This window comes from Trichechus manatus, unplaced genomic scaffold, assembly GCF_000243295.1.
Source record: "Trichechus manatus latirostris isolate Lorelei unplaced genomic scaffold, TriManLat1.0 scaffold00072, whole genome shotgun sequence".
Classification (NCBI taxonomy): domain Eukaryota; kingdom Metazoa; phylum Chordata; class Mammalia; order Sirenia; family Trichechidae; genus Trichechus; species Trichechus manatus.
The window spans coordinates 11,351,141-11,374,334 of NW_004444008.1; positions in this window are offsets into that span (position 1 = coordinate 11,351,141).

Genomic DNA, 23,194 nt, shown 5'->3' on the forward strand with positions numbered 1-23,194 from the left:
CACATGGGATTACACCCACAGGTATAGGAGTTAGGTTTACAACACATATTTTGAAGGGACACAATTCAATCCACAACAGATCTTGGGATAAGGTCATCCTGGATTATCTGGTGGGCCCTAAATCCAGTGTCAAGTGTCCTTATAAGAGAAAAGCAGAAGCAGGTTTGAGATGGCAAAGAAGAGTAGACCATGGGATGACAGAGGCACAGACTGGAGTGATGCAGCCACAAGCCAAGGAATGACTGGGGCTGCCAGAAGCTGGAAGAGACCAAGAAGGATCCTCCCCTAGAGCTTTCGGAGAGAATATGGCCCTGCCGACACCTTGATTTTGGATTTCTGGCCTGAACTGAGAGAATTTCTATTGTTTTAAGTCATAGGAAACTGATATAGCCCCTCCCAGCAGCCCCACTCTCTTCTCGGGAGGTGTGAGCCGGTGCTGACCACTCCCCCATCTGTAGCCCTCTGCCCTCCTAGTCCCGTTCAGTCTGGCAGGCCCCCTTTCACGTCTCCCTCCCCAGTGGAGCCCAGCTATGAGTACCTCCCATGCCAAAAGCCCAGCTCCTTCCAAGCCCTAACGTGAGGGACTTTGCTGTCCAACATGCCCCACACACCCTACCACCTGCTTCTCACCACTGCCCAAGGTCTAGGTGCCTGAATGCCCCGAGCTGTTCATCTCCTGTGTTCTGCACACACGCAGCATCATCTCCACTGAGCACTCCTTCCTCACCCCCTACCTTGGTCAGGCTCCACAGTTCTGCATTCTAGCCTGGAAATCTTGGCACCATCTCAAACTCCACCCTCTTCTTGATTCCATATATCCCCCTCACTTCTGCCTTACAACCATCTCTCATGATTTCTCCTTAGTTCCCTGCTCTCCCTCCACCCCAGACCCTATCCTCAATTTCTTCAGCCAGGAACTTTGCTCAACCCCAGCCTCTCCCCTCTGGATCAGCTTACACAAAAGTGCTGGACTGGGCACCTTAAAGTGAATCTCTCAAACATGGCTTTGCCCAACCAGGCACGGAAGGGGTGTCAGCTTGTCTACATGCCCTCCCACCTCCACACCCCAGCCAGCCGTTCTTTTCCTCCAGGTCCTGACTCCAGTCCCTCTAACAGGCCCTGTCCTCCACAGAAGATATACCTGAGGAAGCGGTACCTAGGGAAGCTATACCTGTGGGCGTGGTATTTGGGGAACCCGTACCTGGAGACTCCACGTGTCTGTCAGTTTGTCGTACTGTGGGGGCTTGCGTGTTGCTGTGATGCTGGAAGCTATGCCACTGGTATTCAGATACCAGTAGGGTCACCCACGCCGGCAGGTTTCAGCTGAGCTTCCAGACTAAGACAGACTAGGAAGAAGGCCCAGCAGTCTACTTCTGAAAAGATTATGGATTACACCTCAACATAAAGAAAACAAAAATCCTCACAACTGTACCAATAAGCAGCAGCATGATAAACGAGGAAAAGATTTAAATTGTAAAGGATTTCATTTTACTTGGATCCACAATCAACACCCACGGAAGCAGCAGTCAAGAAATCAAATGATGCATTGCATTGGGCAAATCGGCTGCAAAAGACCTCTTTAAAGTGTTGAAAAGCAAAGATGTCACCTTGAGGACTAAGGCATGCCTGACCCAAGCCGTGGTGTTTTCAATCACCTCATATGCACGCAAAAGCTGGACAATGAATAAGGAAGACCGAAGAAGAACTGACGCCTTTGAATTGTGGTGTTGGCAAAGAATACTGAATATACCATGGACTACCAAGAGAATGAACAAATCAGTCTCAGAAGTACAACCAGAACATTCCTTAGAAGCAAGGATGGCGAGACTACACCTTACGTACTTTGGACATGTTGTCAGGAGACATCAGTCCCTGGAGAAGGACATCATGCTTGGTAAAGTACAGGGTCAGCAAAAAAGGAAGACCCTCAACAAGATGGACTGACACAGTGGCTGCGACACTGGGCTCAAGCAGAACAACAACTGTGAGGATGGCGCAGAACCAGGCAGTGTTTCCTTCTGTTGTTCACGGAGTCGCTATGAGTCGGAATCAACTTGACGGCACCTAACAACAAAAACAACACACGTGGAGAAGCTGTACTTACGGAAGCAGTACTTGGGGAAGTGGTACCTGGGGAGGTGGGACCTGAGGAGGAGGTAGCTGTGAAAGCTATACCTGGGGAAGATGTACCTGTGGAAGCTATACCTGGGGAAGCTGTACCTGGGGAAGCTGTATCTGGGGAAGAGGTAACTGTGCAAGCTGTACCTGGGGAAGGTATACTTGGGAAAGTGGTACCTGGGGAAGTGCACCTGGGGAAGCTGTACCTGGGGAAGCGGTACCTAGGGAAGCCACTCTGGCCACGGGCGGGGGTGCGATGCTCAGAGTCCCCGTGGGAAAAAGGGGCTGTTCCAGCTCCCAACAGCCCAGCTCGTCCCAACTGTAACGACAACAGCATATTCTGCCAAACCCTGTATCTGCTTCTCCATCAAAGCGGTGATCTGGAAGTCCTTGGGCATTTAGAATCTGACAACTTTATTAGTTGCCATCAAGTCTACCCCTACTCATGGCGACCCAAACGTATCAGAGCAAAACTGTACTCCATAGGCTTTTCAATGGCTGATTTTTTGCAAGTAGATTGCCAGGCCTTTTTTCGGCAGTACTTCTACGTGGTCTCAAACCTCTAACCTTTCAGTTAGCAGCCAAGCGCGTTAACCATTTCCACCACCCAGGGACTCTGAACATACCTTAAAAACCCGTTGCTGTCAAGTGGATTCATAGCAAACCCTACAGGACAGAGAAGAACTGCTCCACAGGGTTTCCAAGGAGTGGCTGGTGGACTGGAACTGCCAACCTTTAGGTTAGCACTCCTAACATACCACAGTAAGCTAGACATTCCCAATGTTTCGAGGTGAAGACCCCACTGCCCTGGGGACCCCAGCATGGGTCTCACTCATTCCTGGGGCTGACCTGAGCCTGTCTCTGAGCCTGCTGTGGCAGCAGCATTGGGGCCCCATCCTGGGAGCTGCTTGCAGGGGCTGCTGCCACCTGCCCCCTAGGGAAGAGATAGGCAGACCCGAGGGAGCATGATGAAGTGCTCTGACCTGAGCCAAGAGGCTGGAGTCTGGAGACTGCAAAGGCCACGTGGGTGCAGGGGCAGCGTCACAGTCACCCCATCCCCATGGTTGCAGGCACCAGCCCCTCTGTGGCCAGACAGCAGACGCTGGCCATGCAGAGGCTTCCATCCACTTACAGTGAAGCCCAGAACAAAGCCCAAAACTGAAACCTAAAACTAACCATGTAACAAGCTGCTAAATGCAGGTCTCGGCTTGAAAAGACACAGCCTCCCTGCCAGTCCATAATGAACAATCAATCATGGTAATCTGGGCATTAGTCCAGTGCTTCCTGGAGCAACTACTTCCAAATAATGTTCAAGGTGAGACATTCCCAGAATAACAGAGGTCCAGACAGGTGGGGATGCTGCTGAGGACTAGGGAGTGGCTTTCCTGGGAGTCATATACAACCCCTCCAATTCTTCCTGGAGGGAACACTTGATCTCCGGAAGGGAGCCACAAAAGGTTTCATTATGGCATCTGCCTGCTGCAGCCTCGGGACAGCTGGCAGCTTCTGCTGTCACCATCCACAAGGAAAGTGTGCGGACAACTAGATTTCAGCTTTGCCTTCTAGAAGAACATCTATTGATTTGCAGGTAAAGCCCAATGTTTTACGCAGGTTTGGAAATGAGATGTAAGAGAGAGAGAGCAAGGCATGGAGGATTCAGAGATGACTGGGCCATGATGGGAAGAATGGAATTTCCCTTTGCGGAGGCGGAAGAAGGCTGGGGGGAGCAGGCCTGCCAGGGCCAGAGGACACTGGGTGCTGCTTGGACGCGCTGAGTCTGAGGCGCCTTTGACAGCCAAGCAGAGATCCAGGTAAACAGCTGTGCCTGGGTCAGGCGAAGGCCAGGAGCCTGTGGCAGGTGGAGCTATGGAGGAGGTGATAAGTCTCCCTTCCCTTGGACTGGTAAGTTCTCTGCCTCCTAGGGGGACTGCAGATCGGGGGTCACTCTGTGGTGACACCAGAAGGTCTTGGAGGGTCTGTGGTTCCAGAAATAGAGGAGCGATCTAGAAGCAAGGCAGGACGGGGGTGCTGAGGATGGCCCAGAGCCCTTAGACAGCAGCCGTGACAAGGGGAAGAGTGACTGAAGCAGCCAAGAAAGCGCTCAGCGGGCTTGGAAATGGACAAGGAGCATCCCAAACAGCCTTCCCCTGGCCTCGGCCAGAGGAGGAAACTGCCGCCCACCATGAAGTGAGCCCCTGGAGAAGGTCTGGATGCTGAAGAAGATGCCAGCACATTGGTGCCAAGAGCCTTTCTGCTCCCTCTCTCCATCCATGACCCTCTCAGTCTGTCTATCTCTGTCCATCTAGAAGGTGGCTCTCAGCTCTCCCAAGCTCTGGACTGACACCTCCTTCTGTCTGTTGTCACCTCCCCAAACATCCCTGGACACTTGATACTTGGCGTGTCCAAGCCACGCTCACATCCACACCCCAGCCCTCCTCCCCTTCTTTCTCTGCTGATGGTGCATGGTTCTCCCCAGGGCCCCAGTGAGAACCCCCACCTGTCCCTGCACTTCCTCCTCCCCATCACAGACCTGGCCACTCAGACTCTGCCACTGTGGCCTTCCACTTGTGCCCTTACCGCCATTCCTCCTCCAGATCTCCTTGCTTTGAATCGCTTTCATTTATTGCTTTAATATTTTCACTTACCTCATTGACTCCCCTCCTTCCCAGCCTAAGTTCAGGTGTCCTGGGCAGCAGGACATATCTCATCTCTCACCTTCTCCTCACAGGTCACCACAGCCACAAGCTCAATGAGAACTAAAACTGTCCATAACACACTTCTGAGTTGAAAAGTTCTCGTCAGCAAAACGAGAGCTCTATTTTTTTTAATTACTTTTAAACATTTGCCTATTCAACAACTTTTACACACGTAATTCAATGACACTGATTACATTGTTCATGTTGTGCAACCATATCACTATCCTTTCCCAACTTATTCCACCACCGTTAACATAAACTCAAACCAAAAAAAAAAAAAAAACCCAACCAAACCCATTGCCACTGAGTTGATTCCAACTCATAGTGACCCTACAGGACAGAGTAGAACTGCCCCATAGGGTTTCCGAGGAGCAGCTGGTGGATTCAAACTGCTGACCTTTTGGTTAGCAGCCATAGCTCTTAACCACTGCACCATCAGGGTTCCAACATAAACTCAGTGTCCCCCAGACAGTAACTCCCCCATGTTCCCCACCCTCCCACCTCTGGTAACAACTAACAAGCTTTGGATTCTATATATTTGTTTGTTTCATATATGTGAGATCAAACAGTATCTATCCTTTTGAGACTGACTTATTTTGCTTAGGATGTTTTCAAGGTTCATCCATGTTGTAGCATACGTCAAGAGTTGATTTCTCTTTATGGCTCAGTAACATTCCATTGTATGTATCTACCATATTTTGTTGGTCCATTCATCGGTTGAGAGAACTCCTTATTTTATTTTTATCATGCTTTAGGTGAAAGTTTACAGCTCAAGTTAATTTCTCATTCAAAAATTTATACACATACTGTTTTTGACATTGGTTGCAATCCCCACAATGTGACAGCACACTCCCCCTTTCTACCTCGGGTTCCCTGTGTCCATTCGACCAGTTCCTGTCCTTTCCTGCCTTCTCATCCTGCTTTGGGACAGGAGCTGCCCATTTGGTCTCATCTATCTATCTGATTGAACTAAGAAACATGTTCCTCACGTGTATTATTTTTTGTTTTACAGTCCTGTCTAACCTTTGCCTGAAGAGTAGGCCTCAGGAATGATTTCAGTTCTGGGTTAACAGAGCATCCAGGGGCCATAGTTTCAGAGGTTCCTCCAATCTCTGTCAGATCATTAAGTTTGGTTTTTTATGTGAATTTGAATTCCGTTCTACATTTTTCTCCTGCTCTGTCTGAGACTCTTCATTGTGTTCCCTGTCAGGGCGGTCACTGGTGGTAGCTGGGCACCATCTAGTTCTTCTGGTCTTGGGCTGGTGGAGTCTCTGGCTCATTTGGTCCTTTAGTCCTTTGGGCTAGTACTTTCCTTGTATCTTTGGTTTTCTTCATTCTCCTTTACTCTGAGTGGGGTGGGATCAATAGAGGTATCTCAGATGGCCACTCTCAAGCTTTTAACAGCCCAGACACTACTCATCAAAGTGGAATGTAGAACATTTTCTTTATAAACTGGGAGAACTCTTTTTAAATAAAGAGATAAGCAACTCTTTCTCTTCTATCTGCCTAATAGTCACTACAATTTAAATACGATCATCCTTGGATGGGAAACCCTGGTGGCATAGTGGTTAAGTGCTATGGCTGCTAACCAAAAGGTCGGCAATTTGAATCCACCAGGTGCTCCTTGGAAACTCTATGGGGCAGTTCTACTCTGTCCTATAGGGTTGCTATGATTTTGAATCAACTCCAGGGCAAGGGTTTTTTTTTATCTTTGGATGTTACAATGTATTGACCACCATGTGTACAGACGTTCTCCTTACATCTCACGATGGCTCTTGGAGGTAGCCTCATTATTCTCATTTTAAAGATGAGGAAATTGAGCCTCAGAGAGGTCAAGTAACTGGCCCCAGATCCAGCAGCTACTAAACAGCAGAGATAGGATCTGAACCCATGACTCTGTCCCCAAGCTTACAAGCCTTTTTCCTACGAGCTTAATAGGCCTGATCCTTCTATCTGTAACTTCAGCCCACCTGCTCTCCAATTTCAGAACAAAGCATAGAGCCGAAATAAAACAAAAAATCTGTTGTTATCAAGTAGATTCCAACTCATGGCAACCCTGTGTGTTACAGAGCAGAACTGCTCCATAGGACTTTCTTGGCTGTCATCTTTATGAAAGCAGATCACCAGATCTTTCTTCCATGGTGCCGCTGAGCAGGTTCAAACCACCAACCTTTAGGTTAGTAGTTGAGCACAAACCATTTGTGCCACCCAAAGTCCTTAAAATCCCCTCAAATTACAAATCTAAATCTGAAGAGTGGCGTTACCTGGTTGTGATACCCATAAGAGCTACCATTTTTAGAGCTATCCCCAGGCCTTTGTTGAGCACTTTCTGAACTCTGTCTCCTCCATCCCGGCAGTAACCCAGGGAGGGAGACACACTAGGCCCTTTTCATCAAAAGGACACTCAGCCTCTGTGAAGATAAGTAAGGGATAGAAGGTTCTTTTGAAGCCAGCACCAGCGCAGTTGAGTAATTCAAGACCACTGACATGTTTTACAGACTTCCTTTTCATAGTCATAAAAATTGTTGCATACTTCACAATGGCCGACCCTTCTGCTAACGTAAACAGACAGCCTGGAGAAAGAGCAGAGGGAAGAAAGACCATGAGCCCCAAGAGAGCTTTAGGAGACGAAATCTCACTCCGGTCTCCCTGGTGCTGTCAGCGAGAGACCAGCAGGCTCAGAGCCTGGCAGGGAGCCATCCAACACCTGGCACAGCTCCACAGGCCACTCACAGCAAGCCCCGGTCCAGCAGGCTGTGGAAGGGTGGCCCTGGCATGGGGATCCCAGCCAAGGAGTTGACAGTGGTCAGTTAATGCATATGGAGGGACGAGGAGGCAGGTGGTGATGGGTGAGGAGAAAGATGAAGAAAGGACAGGTATCTATACTGGTGTTTCAGAAAGAATTTAAAGGGGCTTGTAGAGACACATTCATAAAGCACACTGAGATAGCATGAATTAGCAGAAAGAGAAAAGAAACAGGAGAAATAAGGCTACTGAGACAGGACAGAGTCAGACACTAGACTAATGTAACAATGCATGAAGTTGCAGGAAATCTTTGCAAGGGCCCTGGTGTGGCCCTCAGAGTTCCAGCAACCAAGGAAGGAAGCCTGGTCGTGCCTCAATTCACCCTCCTGTCAGACAAAACAAGTGCAAGCAGCCATTAGAGCAACAAGTGAATAAATCGGTACTGGATTATGACCCCAAGTATAAAATATGCATGATCCATACTGATATAAACGGATGATTGAATGAATAAATACACAAACGGGGGAGAAGAGACCGATCTCCCATGCAGAAGAACTCCAAATCATCCATGTAGACATTTCACCCTAAGGAGCTGCAGCCTAACTCTCCACTCCTTACGTGTGGGCTCTGCCCAGTGACTTCCTTCCAAAGATCTAGTATGGAAAGAGGGGAGGGATAACTCGGGATGAAGGCCAATGAACACTACCTCAGCCAGGTGATCAAGGTCAACATCAACAGCGATAGGTCATGTTGATAGTACTTACCTTTGATATGATGTGATAAGAATGGCCCTTCAACTCTGCGGTCTACCCCCCGCCACCCGCCTTAGTTATCTAGTGTTGCTGCTCTAACAGAAATAGCATAAGTGGGTGGCTTTCACAAACAGAAATTTATTTTCTCACTGTTTAGGAGGACAGAAGTCTAAGTTCAGGGTGCCAGCTCTAGGGGAAGGCGCTCTCTTTCTGGAGGAAGGTCCTTGTCTCTTTTCATCCTCTGTTCCTGGGCTCCTTGGTGATCTTCACATAAAGTGGCATCTATCTACCCCCATCTATGCTTCCTTACCACTTGCTTAATCGGCTTTTACGTCTCAAAAGAGATTGACTGAAGACACCCCCTACACTAATACTGCCTCATTAATACAACAAAGAAAGGCCACTCCCAAATGGGATTATAACCACAGGTATAAAAACCCTTTGCCATCCAGTTGATTCTGACCCTCAGTGACCTTATAAGACAGAGTAGAACTGCCCCACAGGGCTTCCAAATCTGTAATCTTTATGGAAGCAGACTCCCACATCTTCCTCCCTGGGAGCGGCCGGTGGGTTCCAACCGCTGACCTTTCGGTAAGCAGCGGAGCAGTTAGCCACTGTGCCATCAGGGCTCCTTCTAAAATAAATATCTTATTATTATTTTTTTCCGGAAAAAAAAAAAGCAAATGGACGCTGGGTTGGGGTGTGAAACTCTTCCTAATGCAGAGAACGGGCCTCCCCACGAAAAAGAGGGTGTATGTCGTGACAACCAGCGCCAGAGGCTTGAACGGTGGTGTCCTCCTCTGCAGCTATAAACACGCCTGCCCTCCCACGGTAAGAGAACCGTCTGTGACCAAGTAGCTGGCACAACAGGCGCAGAGAGTCCCACCCAGGCGGCGGGCACCGGGGTGCAACGCCGCGGTGCCACGTGGAGCTGCGGAGTGGGTATCTCTGAGAAGTACTGCCTCGGAGAACGTTCCAGCAGCACACGGGCAGCGTTTTAGCTCGCCCCAGTGAGGCGTCCATTTGGGGGTGGGACCACACCGCAGACGGAGCCACGGCTTACCATGGGGTGTGGCGCCCACACACCGTCCTCCTCCATCCAGGTGAGCATCCAGCGCTGGGACGCGTTGGTCTGTGGAAAGCGGAGCCTGCGGCCGTCTTCGGAGTCACGTTGTCACTGCAGAGGGGACTAGAGGGATCAACCTAGAGGCGCCTGGCACAGGGGTCTTCTCCACACCTCACCCAACAAACATGGAACGCAGAGCAGTCAGCGCCTTCCGGCGGATGCACGGCGGGCACGTGGCCCAGCCGGGAGGCGGAGACTTGGGACAGCCCTCCTCCCACCATCTCACCCGCGGCAGGACACAAGCAGGGACGCTGGCAGCAGCTACGTCTGCAGCCACCCCTGTAAGTGATCAGTGAGCTACCCAGAGCGGTCTCCAATTAGCAACTGTGTCCAGCCTCTCACCAACCAAATATGTGAGTTAGTAACATGATAGGAATGAACTGATTTGACTTTCTTCTTATTACCCTGAGTATAGAGGCTTTTAAACTGGCAAACAGACAAGCGTGGTGTGATCCACGGTCAGTGTGGAGGAGAAGCACGCAGGTGCTGGAACTGGGATGAGCCAGCACAGCGGGTGAAACCCCAAGGAGCACCGGAGCCACAGCTCTGGAGGGGACAGTGGTCAGTTGTTACGTTTTCTTCACTATCCAATGCCTGAATTTCTTTCTCATTTTGGGGAATTCCCAAATTATGAGTCTGGGGGGCAGAGGTGCCACTCCCTGTGACTGAAGTCAACACGTGTGGACCCTGACTCTGCACGGGCCCACCCTGGTTGCTGGGTCCCAGCGCATGTGCAGGCTCCCCAGCTGGGCCCTCTCACAGGGGGGCAGTGCGCACTGGAAGCATTTAGGGGAGGGGGCACAGCAGCCTCCAGGATGGAAGGGACAGTGGTGGGTGGTCCCTGGCCAATGTTGGCACTGTAGCACGCTTGTGTGACCCAAGTGCCCAGCCACAGAGGCCACAGGGACCGAGACCTTCTCTAGCGTGGTTCTGGCAGAAGTCCAGGCCATACTTTGTTCCAGTCCATTTTCCAGGCTCTTCCAGCCGGCTCCATGGGCCACCTGAGTCCCAGCCAGCACACTTCTCCCTGGCTAAGCGAACCCAGGCCAGCCTCTCTCTAGCTGTGGCACCGACCCGTCTCTTTCTATTCCCTGCTTGTCTCACCCAGCGTGGCCTTCCAGCCCCTCACCCGGCTCTCCCGGCTCCGAGTTCTCCCCTCGGCCTGGCAGGAGCTGATCACTGGTCAGCTCTTCCCAGGAGGATGCCCCAGGCAGTCGTCCCTCCCAGTTCTGCTAGCATGAGTGCAAACAGTCTCCAAGGGGAAAAGCCCTGTAACCGGGCTCAGCGCTCCTTTGCTCACACCAGATCAGCCCTTGAGAAGTGCCGCTGCCCGAGAGTCTCTGGTCAGCCACACAGGCTCGGCCTGTGGCCTTAGCAGGTCTCCCGCCTAGTCTCCAGCCCCCTCCATGGAGGAGCATAAGTGTCCTGCGAGTTTACGCTCTCAGCCCACCAGGCAGGCCCCACCCTGCTCTATAAGGCCCCACGGAGGTCCTATGAGGACAGGGCTGGCAGCCCCACAGTGGACTCAGAACTGCCCCAGCCAAGGTGGCTTTGTCATCATCCACCTGGACTCCTGGGCTGACTCTGGAGTGAGTTCTGGAGGTAGGGGGCTCCTTGGTGCTCCTTCTGCTGAGTTTGAGGTAGGTGGCACAGGCAGGGGTAAGGAGCAAAGGCAGAAAGGTTGAGGGCTGGAATTTGTGGTATGGAAGCAAGGAAGGGTCTTTCTTGCACTGTGGCGGGGACAGTTTGTGCGTGGCCAGGCTCTCAGGGCCCGGCGGCCGGCCACGCCACCATGCCATCACTTGGCCCGGTGCTGCAGGGAATCCAAACCTGTGGACGGTGGGCAGAGGGGCCGTCCCCTTCAGAACGCCCGCAAAGTTCAGCCGTGATCCTGCCCGATGCCAGGACAGAGCTCTGGGCACATCCTCATCGAGGATGTTCAGCCACTGTTAATCCGAAGCAGGCCCTTGTGAAGGTCCGGGAGTACTCAGGCTTTCCTATGCCGTATACGACAGTTACTTCTGAGAGATTTAAGAGCTCTTCCTGGAGATGTCAGAGGCAGAGACCATGGATGTCATCAGTCTGGATCTTTATAGCCGATTCAAAGCCGAGACAGGGTCCAGCACCGGATGCCTGCAGGTCTGTCTCCCCCAGGGAGGTTGACAAGGAAGATGAATCACATCTAAGGTGTGTGTGGTGAAATGAGTTCCTGCGTGTGGAGTTTTGCCTTCGTTCTTTGCCTAAGCCCTGAGGAGTTACCTTTGCCCTGGTTTTCTACTCCAGAGGGTTTGTTACATTTGTCCAGGTTGATTGACATTTCCTGGGTAAGCTGTAAACAAGGATGGTTTGATACTCTGCCTGGCCCTGGGCTGCAGCCTGCTCTGTGATTGGTATACAGCTTGCAGGGATTGGTCAATAGATGATGCAAATGAGGTGAGTTGTAGTCCAGCCATGCCTACTATGCAAATAAAGTGTCTGTGGTCTACAGAGAGGGGATTGGTCAGTTCATCGCCCTGGTGGGAGGGCTATGCTTTGAAATTTATAAGGAATTTGTGTATATACACAGCCAACCCCGAAGAGGTTAAGCAGACAGAAAGAAACAAGAAGAGAAGCAGAAGGAAAAAAGCAAGAAGAAGAAGCAGAGAGAGAGGAGGCAAGGGACTTCCTAAAAGAGCTGTAACACTGGTGTCTTAGTTATCTAGTGCTGCTATAACAGACATACCACAAGTGGATGGCTTTAACGAACAGAATTACTCTGTCACAGTCTAGGAGGCTAGAAGTCTGAATTCAGGGTCCCAGCTCCAGAGAAAGGCTCTCTGTCTCTCTCTCTCTCTCTGTCTGCTCTGGGGAAAGGTCCTTGTTATCAATCTTTCCCTGGTCTAGGAGCTTCTCAGTGCAGGAATCCCAGGTCCACAGGATGCACTCTGCTCCCGGCGCTCCTTTCTTGGTGGTATGAGGTCCCCCTGTCTCTCTACTCACGTCTCTCTTTTATATCTCAAAAGAGATTGACTTAAGACACAACTAATCTTGTAGATTGAGTCCTGCCTCATTAACATAACTGCCTCTAATCCTGCCTCATTAACATCATAGAGGTAGGATTTATAACACACAGGAAAATCACATCACATGACAAAATGGTGGACAATCGCACAATACTGGGAATCATGGCCTAGCCAAGTTGACACACATTTTGGGGGGAACGATTCAATCCATAACAACGGTTAAGGGTTGTAACACTGAAGACAGCGAGAGGCCTGGAAGGGGCCCAGCAGCAGAGCCTGTGGTGACCGACAACAGGGCCAAGAGGAGCCTGTTCTTAGGGGGTCCAGAGGAATCTGTCCTCGGGGGGCTGAGAGGGAGTCTCCACAGTCGAGAGGAGCTGAGAGAGCTGTCCTGCACTAGGAAGGGGGACTTTGCCTGCATGCTTCCCGATCCTGAACTGTGTTCCTTAATAAACCACTTAATTGTAAGTATGATCTGTGAGTTCTGTGCAGCCATTGCAATGGATATCGAACCCAGAAGAGAAGTAGAGAATGCCGTGGCAGGGATGGCTTGTGTCAGAATTGGTAAGGAGTGTGGAGGTATGTCTGACCTCTGCCTCATAGGGATCATCCCTGAGCCGATCCTGATTCACATTATCTCCCCTGAAGTTTGACAGGTTCCGACACTACTGCTAGTCCCATTTTACAGTGGAATTTCACTTTACAGCCATTTCCTGGGGTCGGGGAGCAAATCTCGGGGAGACACCACATGGGGCCCAGCGAGATCAGCGTGTTCCAGCATGGGAACAGGCTCCTGCTTCTCGCCGTTGATGACGTGTCGCCTGGATCCCAGTCACAGACCACATCACTCAAATATGTGTGCTGTACCTCAGGCCGTGAGCAGGCAGATGCTACCAGAGTTTTCTAAAGTAGAACTTTTTAAAAATCAGTTTTGTCTCAGGAGTTCTTTCTCCTGATTTTCATGAATGTGTAGACTTCAGACAGTAAAATGAGCTGGCAAGTGGCTGGAGGAAAGGAGATTCATTGCTGAGTGGCCGGCAGAAGCTTGGAGTGCTGCCCCTGAGCAGGGCTGCCGGAGATGGAAGAGTGACCCCTGAGATCCCAGACCTGCACGGGGTGCTGGCCCTTGGGCCCTAGGCCATCCATCAGTGGGGCTGAGCAGGCACAGATGGTGGGACTATGTGTATTTCTGGGCCGCTACCTCCCTGCCCTTCCTTCCCTCACAGAAGTTGGTGTGAGCCAAGGCAAGTCAGACTTCCAAAAAGCAGGTGCCGGAGGTGGGGTCAGGCTGGTGGTCACCCAGCGGTCATCTCCCAGCTGTTGGCTGCCTCCTCACCCCGTCTGTCCCCTGCTCCTGGGTGGGGGCACCAGCCATCAGAAAGGCAGCTGCCTCATCCCTCAGGCCCTTGCCCTCTGGCCCTCATTAGCTGCTTGGGGAGCTAGAGAAGCTCCTGGGGATTCTCCCAGAACCCTAGAGAACAGGCCTAATGCCCTTATTAACACAGAGGTCAGTGGCTGCTTGCTTTGGGGTGGGGTTCTTTTTCTAGAAAGCCTGTGAGCCTAGAATGGACTGGATCCCAGAGACAAGGCCCTGAGACCTTGGGAGCAGGAAGGAGTCAGCCAGGCAGGCAGGAAGGGCATAATGACACATTTGAGGTGCTTGTGACTTAGAAGGGCCGGTCCTGAAGGAGGAACTGAAAACTTGCCAGCTCACTTCTGAGACACCCCTTCGCTCCGTCAGGCCATCAGTCACCCCCTCTGCTCACGCAGGGAGGAAGGAATCTGGGACTGGGCGGGTGAGCACAGGTAACACCGGGGTCTGGGTGGCAGGGAGGGCTCCCAGCTCTAGGGATTCTCCCCCCATTTGTCCTCAATGTTCAGAGGAGCCCACACTACCCAGGGTTTTTATGATACCCAGACCCAGCTCCAAGTCTCGCCTAGCTGCCAAGTCCTGGGCTCTCCCTGATGGTCTTCTGGGATGCTCAGGACCCAGGACCCTCTTCAGATCCCTTTCCTCCAGGATGGACCCCTGTGAGGGCAGGAGGACCCGGTACAGCCCACATATAGTGACCAGGGCTGCCATGTGCCAGCACAGCCAATGTCGGGGACAGCGGGACCGTCACAGGCACCCTTTGCTCGTGGGGCAGGCAGCATGGCTGGGAAGATTGTCACAGCAGTGCCCCTTCCCCAACAAGACTGTCAGAACAGGCATTGCAAAAAGTCATACCTAGGTACAGTCAGTCATGACATTTTAACATAGAAAGGTACCTTTTCTCACCTGCACATTGATAAAGCACCAAGACCATTTTTCTAAAAATGGAACACCTTGATTTCAGACTTCTGGCCCCCGAACTGTGAGAGAATAAATTTCTGTTGCTTTAAGCAGTCCAGTTTGTGGTAATTTGCTATGGCACCCCAGAAGACTAAGACACGGGGTACAGTAAGGTGAAGTAGAAGCCAGGGGCAGCGGGAGCTTCCCTAGCCCAGGGCTCCCTCCTCAGCCCCCACCCAGCAGAGCCCCCAGACTCTGCAACTCATAACAGCCACATAGCATGCGACCACCACATCCCCTCCTGTACTCAAGGGTTTTACCAATTCATCCCCAAACCCACTCAGATGTAGCCCCATCCTGAAGTAGTGTCTTACATATGATTTCTCCAAACAGACATGGAACAATCCAGGGTATATTTAGAGAGCTTTGCTTCCAGAAACTCCTGTGGGGAGTGTTGGGTTGAAAGTTGTTATTAACTGCATGGAGTCAATCCCGACTCATGGTGACCCCATGCACAACTAACGAAACACTGCCCAGTCCTGTACCATCCCCATGACTGGCTGTGGAGCAGACCATTATGATCCATAGAGTTTTCATGGGCTGATTTTTGGAAGTAGATCACCAAGCCTTTCTTCCAAGTTTGTCTTAGTCTAGTAGCTTCTCTGAAACCTGTTTAGCATCAGAGCAACATGCAAGCCTCCACTGACAGAGAGGTGGTGGCTGCATATGAGTTGCATTGGCCAGGAATCAAACCTGATCTCCAGCACGGAAGGCAGGAATTCTACCACTGAACCACCAGTGCCCCAGTGTTTAAAAATAAAAAATAAAAAAAATTGCCGTTGAGTGAATTCCAACTCATAGTGACCCTATAGGACAGAGTAGAACTTCCCCATCGTGTTTCCGAGGCTGTAATCTTTACGGAAGCAGACTGCCACATCTTTCTCCCACGTGGCAGCTGGTGGGTTCGAACCGCCAACCTTTCAGTTAGCAGCCGAGTGCCTAACGACTGCACCACCAGGGCTCATTGTGGGTTAAATAACCAAAAAAAAAACCAAACCCATTGCCGTTGAGTTGATTCCGACTCATAGCAACCCTATAGGACAGAGTAGAACTGCCCCATAGGGTTTCCAAGAAGCGACTGGTTATCAGCTGAGCTCTTAGCCACTGTGCCACCAGGATTCTGTGTGTTAAATAGTGGCCCCAAAAAGATATGCCCAAATCCTAATCCTAGTACCTGTGAAGTGAGCTTATTTGGAAATAGGGTCTTTGCCGATGTACTTAAGGACCTCAAGATGAGTTCATCCTGGATTTCGGACCGGTCCTAAATCCAGTGACAAGTGTCCTTATGAGAGAAAGGAGAGGGAGTTTTGAGACGCAGGTACTTACAGAAAAGAACACCACGTGAGGATGGAGGCAGAGACTGGAGTGATGCGTCAGCAAAGCCAAGGAACACCAAGGATTGTCCACAACCAGAAGCTGGAAGAGGCAAGGATGGAGTCTCCCTCAGAGCCTCGAGAAGGAACCAACCCTGCCAACACCGTGACTTCAGACTTCCAGCTCCTAGTGTTGTGAGAGAATCCATTTCAGTTGTTTTAAGCCACCCAGTTGTGGTACTTTGGTATGGCAGCCACAGGACACTCACCCGGGGAGGGCACCCAGAGCACTATGCTGCAGGCAGAACGGTGGCAGGCAAAGGCTGCCCATGGTCCACCCTCCTCAGAATCACGATCGATGAACCATGGGGGACTGGAGGGTGACATGGGCTAGCATCTCTGGGTGACAGAGAGCCCCTGTGCTCTGCACCTCAACCCCATATACACAGGGTAAATGCACATTCATATCCTGATGGTCAGAAAGCCGCCATCCCTGGAGGCCATCTTGCAGGTGCCCTACTTGGGTGTGTGTGAGCTGGGCCCCTGTTCACCAGGCATACACACGAGTTGGTTGTTTTGAAGCATTAACCAAACCCTGCCAAGAGAGGCTTCTGTTTGTAGTTGGCAATCCCAGGACCTGCTCTCGGAGATTCTCTCCAAGAAGTGAGTGGTGGAGGATGCTTCTCTCCATGGGGCCCCCACAAGCCAAAATTACACGTAAGAGTGACACAGAAACCACCCCTGCTGGCTTCAGATAGCCACCGACATGAAAATTCATGGCTGGAAGCAACTTCTACCGGGATAGAAGCTGCTCATGAGAGCACTAATTCTGGGAGCTTTATCCAGAAACAACCACCCACCCACCCCCCTCCAAAGTGGCCTTCACCTAGCAGAAGGTGTCACGTGTGGCCCCTCCCAACTCCATGGAGCAGAAGCAATTTTTGATGGGTCCCCATGAAGACAGTGGCATTTCCTTTCTTTTGAGTATGTGGCATGAAAATACAATGGGCACAAAACTATAGAGACAGTGAAAAGATCAGTGGTCATCAGGGGTCTGGCGGGAGGGGGAAAGTGAATAGAGGGAGCACCAGGACATTTTTAGGGCCATGAAACTATTCTGCATAATACTATAATGGTGGACACATGACATGCATTTGTCAAAACCCATAGGACTGTACAACACAAAGGGTGAACACTAGTGTAAACTATGGAGTTTAGTTAATAACATATCAGTGTTGGTTTATCAGTTGTAACAAACGTACCACAGGAATCCAAGATGTTAATCACAGGAGAAGCAGTATGCAGGCGAAAGAGGAGTATACAGGAGCTCTCTGTACTTTCTGCACAATTTTTCTGGAAATCTAAAACTTCTCTAAAAAATAAACTTATTAAAAAATGCAATGGACAAAGGACTTGGGGGCTTTTCATGGTGGAATGTGGTCCAATGGACTTGCATTGGTCTTGGGTGTCAATGAAGCTGCTACATAGAAGGAGTGTCCCCCATGAAAGAGGAAGAAGCCCAGGAGAGATCCAGGCTGCTATGAAGTAATCATGCCCACCAGCACTCCCCACCTACTTTTCCGTGTGTTGCAAACATGACTCACCTGAGATTCAGAACGTTTAAACCAACTTGCCCCAGGTCCCTCCGCTCCTAAGTGAAGGAGACGAACTTGAACCCAGACATCTCTGCCCAAAGTGTGGGTGGCATAACTGCACAAGGTGATTCTTCCCCAATTAGTAATCATATAATTCCCATATTAGCCAAATGGTTACATAATGATCGTGTCAGATTATCATGAAACCCAGCTCCAGCTACTCTTATCAAATCATCATGTCTGGTGAGTTCTAATTATATAAGTGTATTCATGCCCCAAGTACTGCCCTCGTGGCAGAATATACACTATGACTCTGCCTTTTAACCACACTGTCTTAGGCTGGGTTCTCTAGAGAAGCAAAATCACTGCAGTGTATAAATATAGAGAGAAGAATTTATATAAAAGAATTGGCTCACACAGTTACAGAGGCTGGAAAGTCCCAAGTTTGTGGGCCAGCCTGGAGGCTTCTCCTGACTCACATAGCCACAGGTGTTGGTGAATCCAAGATTGGAACATCAGATAGCAGGCCTCTGGCTCACAGGCTACAGAGGCTGATGAATCCAAAGATTGGCAGGTAAGCTGCTAGCTCAAGTCCCAAGAACTGAAGGTCAGATGAATAGGAGCCAGTTGCAGGATCTAGAGTGAGCAAAAGCCAGTGAGCCTTGCCAGAACGTCTACCTATATTGGATGCAAGTGATACCCCCAAGGAAACTCCCTTTCAGCTGATTGGCTACTCACAGTGGAACTCATCATGGAGGTGATTACATCTTTACACAACTACCAGACTATATCATAACTGCCAAACCACTGAGAATCATGGCCCAGCCAAGTTGACACACAAGCTTAATGACCACACACACGTTCCCTGCATATAAGCTCTCAGGAGATACTCACTGGTGTTAGTGGTGCATCTGGGACTGAAACTGGCTTTTCTCCTTTGACCACAGGGCCACCCTCTTTCACAGATTCAGTTCAGCACACTCAAGGCTCCTCCCTGTGGACTGCTCACCCATAAACCAAAAAATTAAACCCATTGCCATCAAGTTGATTCAGACTCATAGCAACCCTGTAAGGCATCTGTAAACCCATGGATCCTTCCCTTGGACATGACCAAAATACACATCCAGCATCCTTCAGGAGAAGCACTTTATGCCTGTAATGTAGCAGGTTCTCAAGAAGCTTGCCATCTCTCATGGCTCCAAAGCATCCTCCAGTACTCCCTGAGTGCAGATCCCAGCCAGCAGCAGCAGCAGCATCTGGAAGCTTATAGGAGATGCAAATTCTTGTCCCTTCCTTCTCACAAGAACTACTGCATCAGAAACTCGGGGATGCAGTCCAGGGATTGGTATTCCAATGCACCTCCAGCATATTCTGATGCCCACTCCAGTTGGAGAACCTATGCTCCAGTGACAGTCACTTCCCATCAGGAGCATCAAGTGAGTCACACCACTCCAGTGATGGCCCACTTCCCACCAGGAACACCAGGTATGTCACACTACTTCAGTGATGGCCCACTTCCCACTAGGAACACTAGGTGAGTCACACCACTCTAGTGATGGCCTACTTCCCACCAGGAACCCCAGGTGAGTCACACCGCCCTGGTGATGGCCCACTTCCCACCAGGAGAACCAGGTGAGTCACACCACTCCATTGATAGTCCACTTCCCACCAGGAGTGCCAGGTGAGTCACACCACTCCAGTGATGGCCCACCTCCCACTAGGAACTCCAGGTGAGTCACACCACCCCTGTGACAACCAACTCCCCACTAGAAACACCAGGTGAGTTACACGACTCCATTGACAGCCTTTTCCCACCAGGAACACCAGGTGAGTCACCCCACCACATTTGCCATGACACCGCTTATTTGGATGAAGCTGTTGAGAGGAGTTGACCTAAAATTCATCCCCTTGTAGCTGTGATGTGTGGTTTTATATGCCCTCTAACTGTCCCTCTAAGCAGTCCTCTGAGCAGAAACACCATCCTGGTGACCCTGGAGCTCAGGGCGCCACCGGGCTGTGGTGTACTTGGGAGGCTGCAACCAAGTGCATTGAGTTTCCCCCCACTGCTCGCAGCATCCTTGCACACTGGAGGGCCGTGTGGGGTGCTCTCTGGTTGGCATTCAGAGAAATGAGCACTTGAGTCTGCAGTTGGCAGCATGCCCTAAAAAAAGCTCCTGCTATCTGGGAAGCGGGTTCTGGAGTCGCTGGTAGGGTTCTCAGGACCCAGAGGACAAAGACAAATTCTTCTCCAAGAGAGAAAGCACCTGCGCCAGACCCAGGGCTCCAGGGCCATCTCTCTCGGGTTCCCTTTGCGCCCTCTGCACCTCCCCTAGGGCCCCTCTCTGGGCTGGGGGCTGGGCTGGAGGCCATGGGAACACAGGCAACTAGGCCTCTTTTAAAGCTCCTGTCATGAGGGAGGAGCCCAGGGCATGACTTCCACTTCCTTTTTAGGGCTTGTCACCAACTGGCCCTCATAGTCCTCTCTAAAGTTTCCGGTCTCTTCCCCAAGTCACACAAACGTTCCAGGAGAGACTAAAGGGTTTTCTGCAAAAACCAAATCAATGCTGGCAGTTGTCTTTCTTTTGCTACAGTTTTAAATACAGTTCACAAAATACTAAACATATTTATATAGTGGTCCCCATTGCCACAAGTCTCAGTGCAGAGGAAGGTCAGGAAGGATTCCCAGAAAGGAGGCACTCATACTGGGTTCTGAGGGATGAGTAGGAGTTCCCTGGAGGGAAGGAAAGACATTCCACGATAGGAAGGTACAAAAGCACGTGGGAAGGTGCAGGAGAGAGAATGTTGGATGCATTCCAGAGGGTTCTCACGATAACTGACCTGCACTGGCCAGGTGGAGCTCACCTCCCGCCAGGTGAGGCCTTTTGAAATTGCACCTCCATAGGAACCAGATTGCTTGAATTTCTTTTTTTCCAAAGAAGCAGATTTTTCATGTGAAATCTGTCACATTTCAAATGTTGATGTTAAGAACGGAAACTCCTGCCCAATGCCCTCTGCTTTCTTACACATGAAAGTGCTTCGCTGGCGCAAGGGGGAGCCCCTCTCTGCCCTGCCCTCCCAGTGAGGGACTGTAATGGTTTGTTCTATGTGTAAGCCTGGCTGTGGTAGCCAGTTGTTTGATCAAACACTAGTCTGGATGTTGCTGTGGAGGCATTATGTAGATGTGATTGACATTTACAATCAGTTGACTTTAAGTCAAGCAGGTTACCCTTAATAACGTGGCTGAGCCTCATCCAATCAGTTGAAAGCCTTAAGAGCAAGCACAGAGGTTTCCTGGAGAAGAAGGAACTCTGCCTCAAGATTAGGACAGGGATGTCCTGCCAGAGTTTCCAGCCTGCCCCGTGCCCTACAGATTTCAGACTTGCCAGCCAGCACAATCCTGAGTTAATTCCTTAAGTAAATCTCTTTTGATAGAGATAGAGAGAGAGCTTGGCTGCTAATCAAAAGGTCGGCAGTCTGAATCCACCACCCATTCCTTAAACCCTGTGGGGCAATTCTACTCTGTCCTGTAGGGTCGCTGTGAGTTGGCAGTGGGCTTTGGTTTAGTTTTTTTAGATTCTACTGTTTCTGCTTCTCTGGAAAACCCTGAGTGATGCAGGGACTTAGTAGTAATACTCATTGTCGTTGAGTGGATTCTGAGTCATAGCCCATTGCTGACTCATAGCAACCCTATAGGACAGGATACAACTGCCCCATAGTTTCCAAGGAATTTGGATTTGAACTGCCGACCTTTTGGTTAGGAGCCGAGCTCTTAGCCACTGTAGGTCATACGTTGCTCCCACAGCCCACAGCTTTTAAGGTCCCCCAGCACACCGCCCCCCCACCCCCGGTGGCCCAATCTTCACGCCTACCTCTCCCGGCTCCAGGAACCTCGCCCTCGCCTGGCCTCTTTGCTATAGGGTGGTAACAGCTCTCCTACTGTTGGCCCCCAAATCCTGGAGCTAGTGGGTCTCCAGGCTGGGGCTTGCCAGCTTGGTCTGTAAAAGACGGAGAATGATGTTTTCCGTCTGTCACCACACTCAACACTGCCATTGCAGCCGCACCTAAAACGGAAATGACGGGCATGGCCGTGTTCCAATCAAACTGTACTTACAAAGCCAGGCAGAGGGCCAGATCTGACCCCCAGGCCCCAGTTTGCTGACCTGTGGCCTAGACCCTGCTCACACCTGTGTAACCGTCTTGAGCACACCTTCCTCAGAGGACCCTAGCTCCAGGGGAGCGTCTGCCTCCTGCTGGGACCCTGACTCACTCAGTCCTCTTCTCAAAGACCAAACACAGTTAACTTCTGTGGCTGGTCAACAAGCTTTATGAAAAGCAAGGCCACACTTTGGCCTTGGCAGACGACTGTGGCTTTGCCCACGGAAGGCAGCTGCTTCTGTGGAGCAGGGCCACCACACGGGCCTCAGCAAACCTCAGGAAAGTCTGGGTGGATCCCAGGGAAGTCCCAGCAGGAGGGGGAGCCCCATAGCTGACCCGTAGTTGCTACTGGGAAGGAGATCTCAGGACCCGCATCTTAGACATGGGGGGAGGGGGCAGGTGCTGTTTCCCAGAGTGTCTCAGTTGTGGGTGAATGGGCAGACCCCAGGTGCTAGCGTGGCTCCATTCTCAGTGCTATCCTGGTGGGCAGAGCTGAGCTCGCCCCTCCAAACTCCCCTCTGTCCTGGGGGCCGAGGTGGAATTGGTGGAGGGAGCAACTCATGTTGAATCTGTGGGCTTTTCTTTGGTTTACAAGAGAAAAAGTAGCACTGGTGGTGCAGTGGTTAAAAAGCTCAACTGCCAACTTAAAGGTTGGTGATTCAAACCCATCAGCTGCTCCCCGGGAGAAAGATGTGGCAATCTGCTCCCTTAAAGAATACAGCTTTGGAATCCCCATGGGGCAGTTCTACTCTGTCCAAAGGGTTGCTATGAGCTGGAATTGACTTGACAGTAATGGGTTTGGTTTTGGTTTTTTATTTTTAATGAGACAAAACTGCTCAGAGACTCCCCGACTTAGGGGAAGTGAGCAGCCAGATGTGGCTGGGCCCTAAAGGGAAATAGGGTAAGACTTGAATTCTTAAGCCTTGAGTAAATGTGGTCTTGATGTGGATTTAATCAATAGACTCTTCAGACTCATTTCAGAGCTGTCAAAGGCAACACTGTGCTGCCCATCAGAAGTCCCAGGAGCATGTGTGTGTGTGTGTGTGTGTGTGTGTGTGTATGCATGTATATATGTTTACGTGTTGTCTGTGTGTACATAAACATTTGTGTGCATGTATATGGAGGGATCAGTGTACGTATGTGTGTGTACATGTGTATGTGTGTGTGTGCATGTGTATGTGGGCATGTGTTAATGCATGTGCTTGTGTATGTGTACACACGCGTATTTCTGTGTATGCACGTGTGTGTGTGTGTTGTGTACCTGCGCTTTGTGCATGTGAGTGTGCGTGTATGTCAGTGTTTGTGTGCATATGGGGAGGTAGGAGGCTGTCCCACCATCCACATGCGAAGGAAAGAGTTT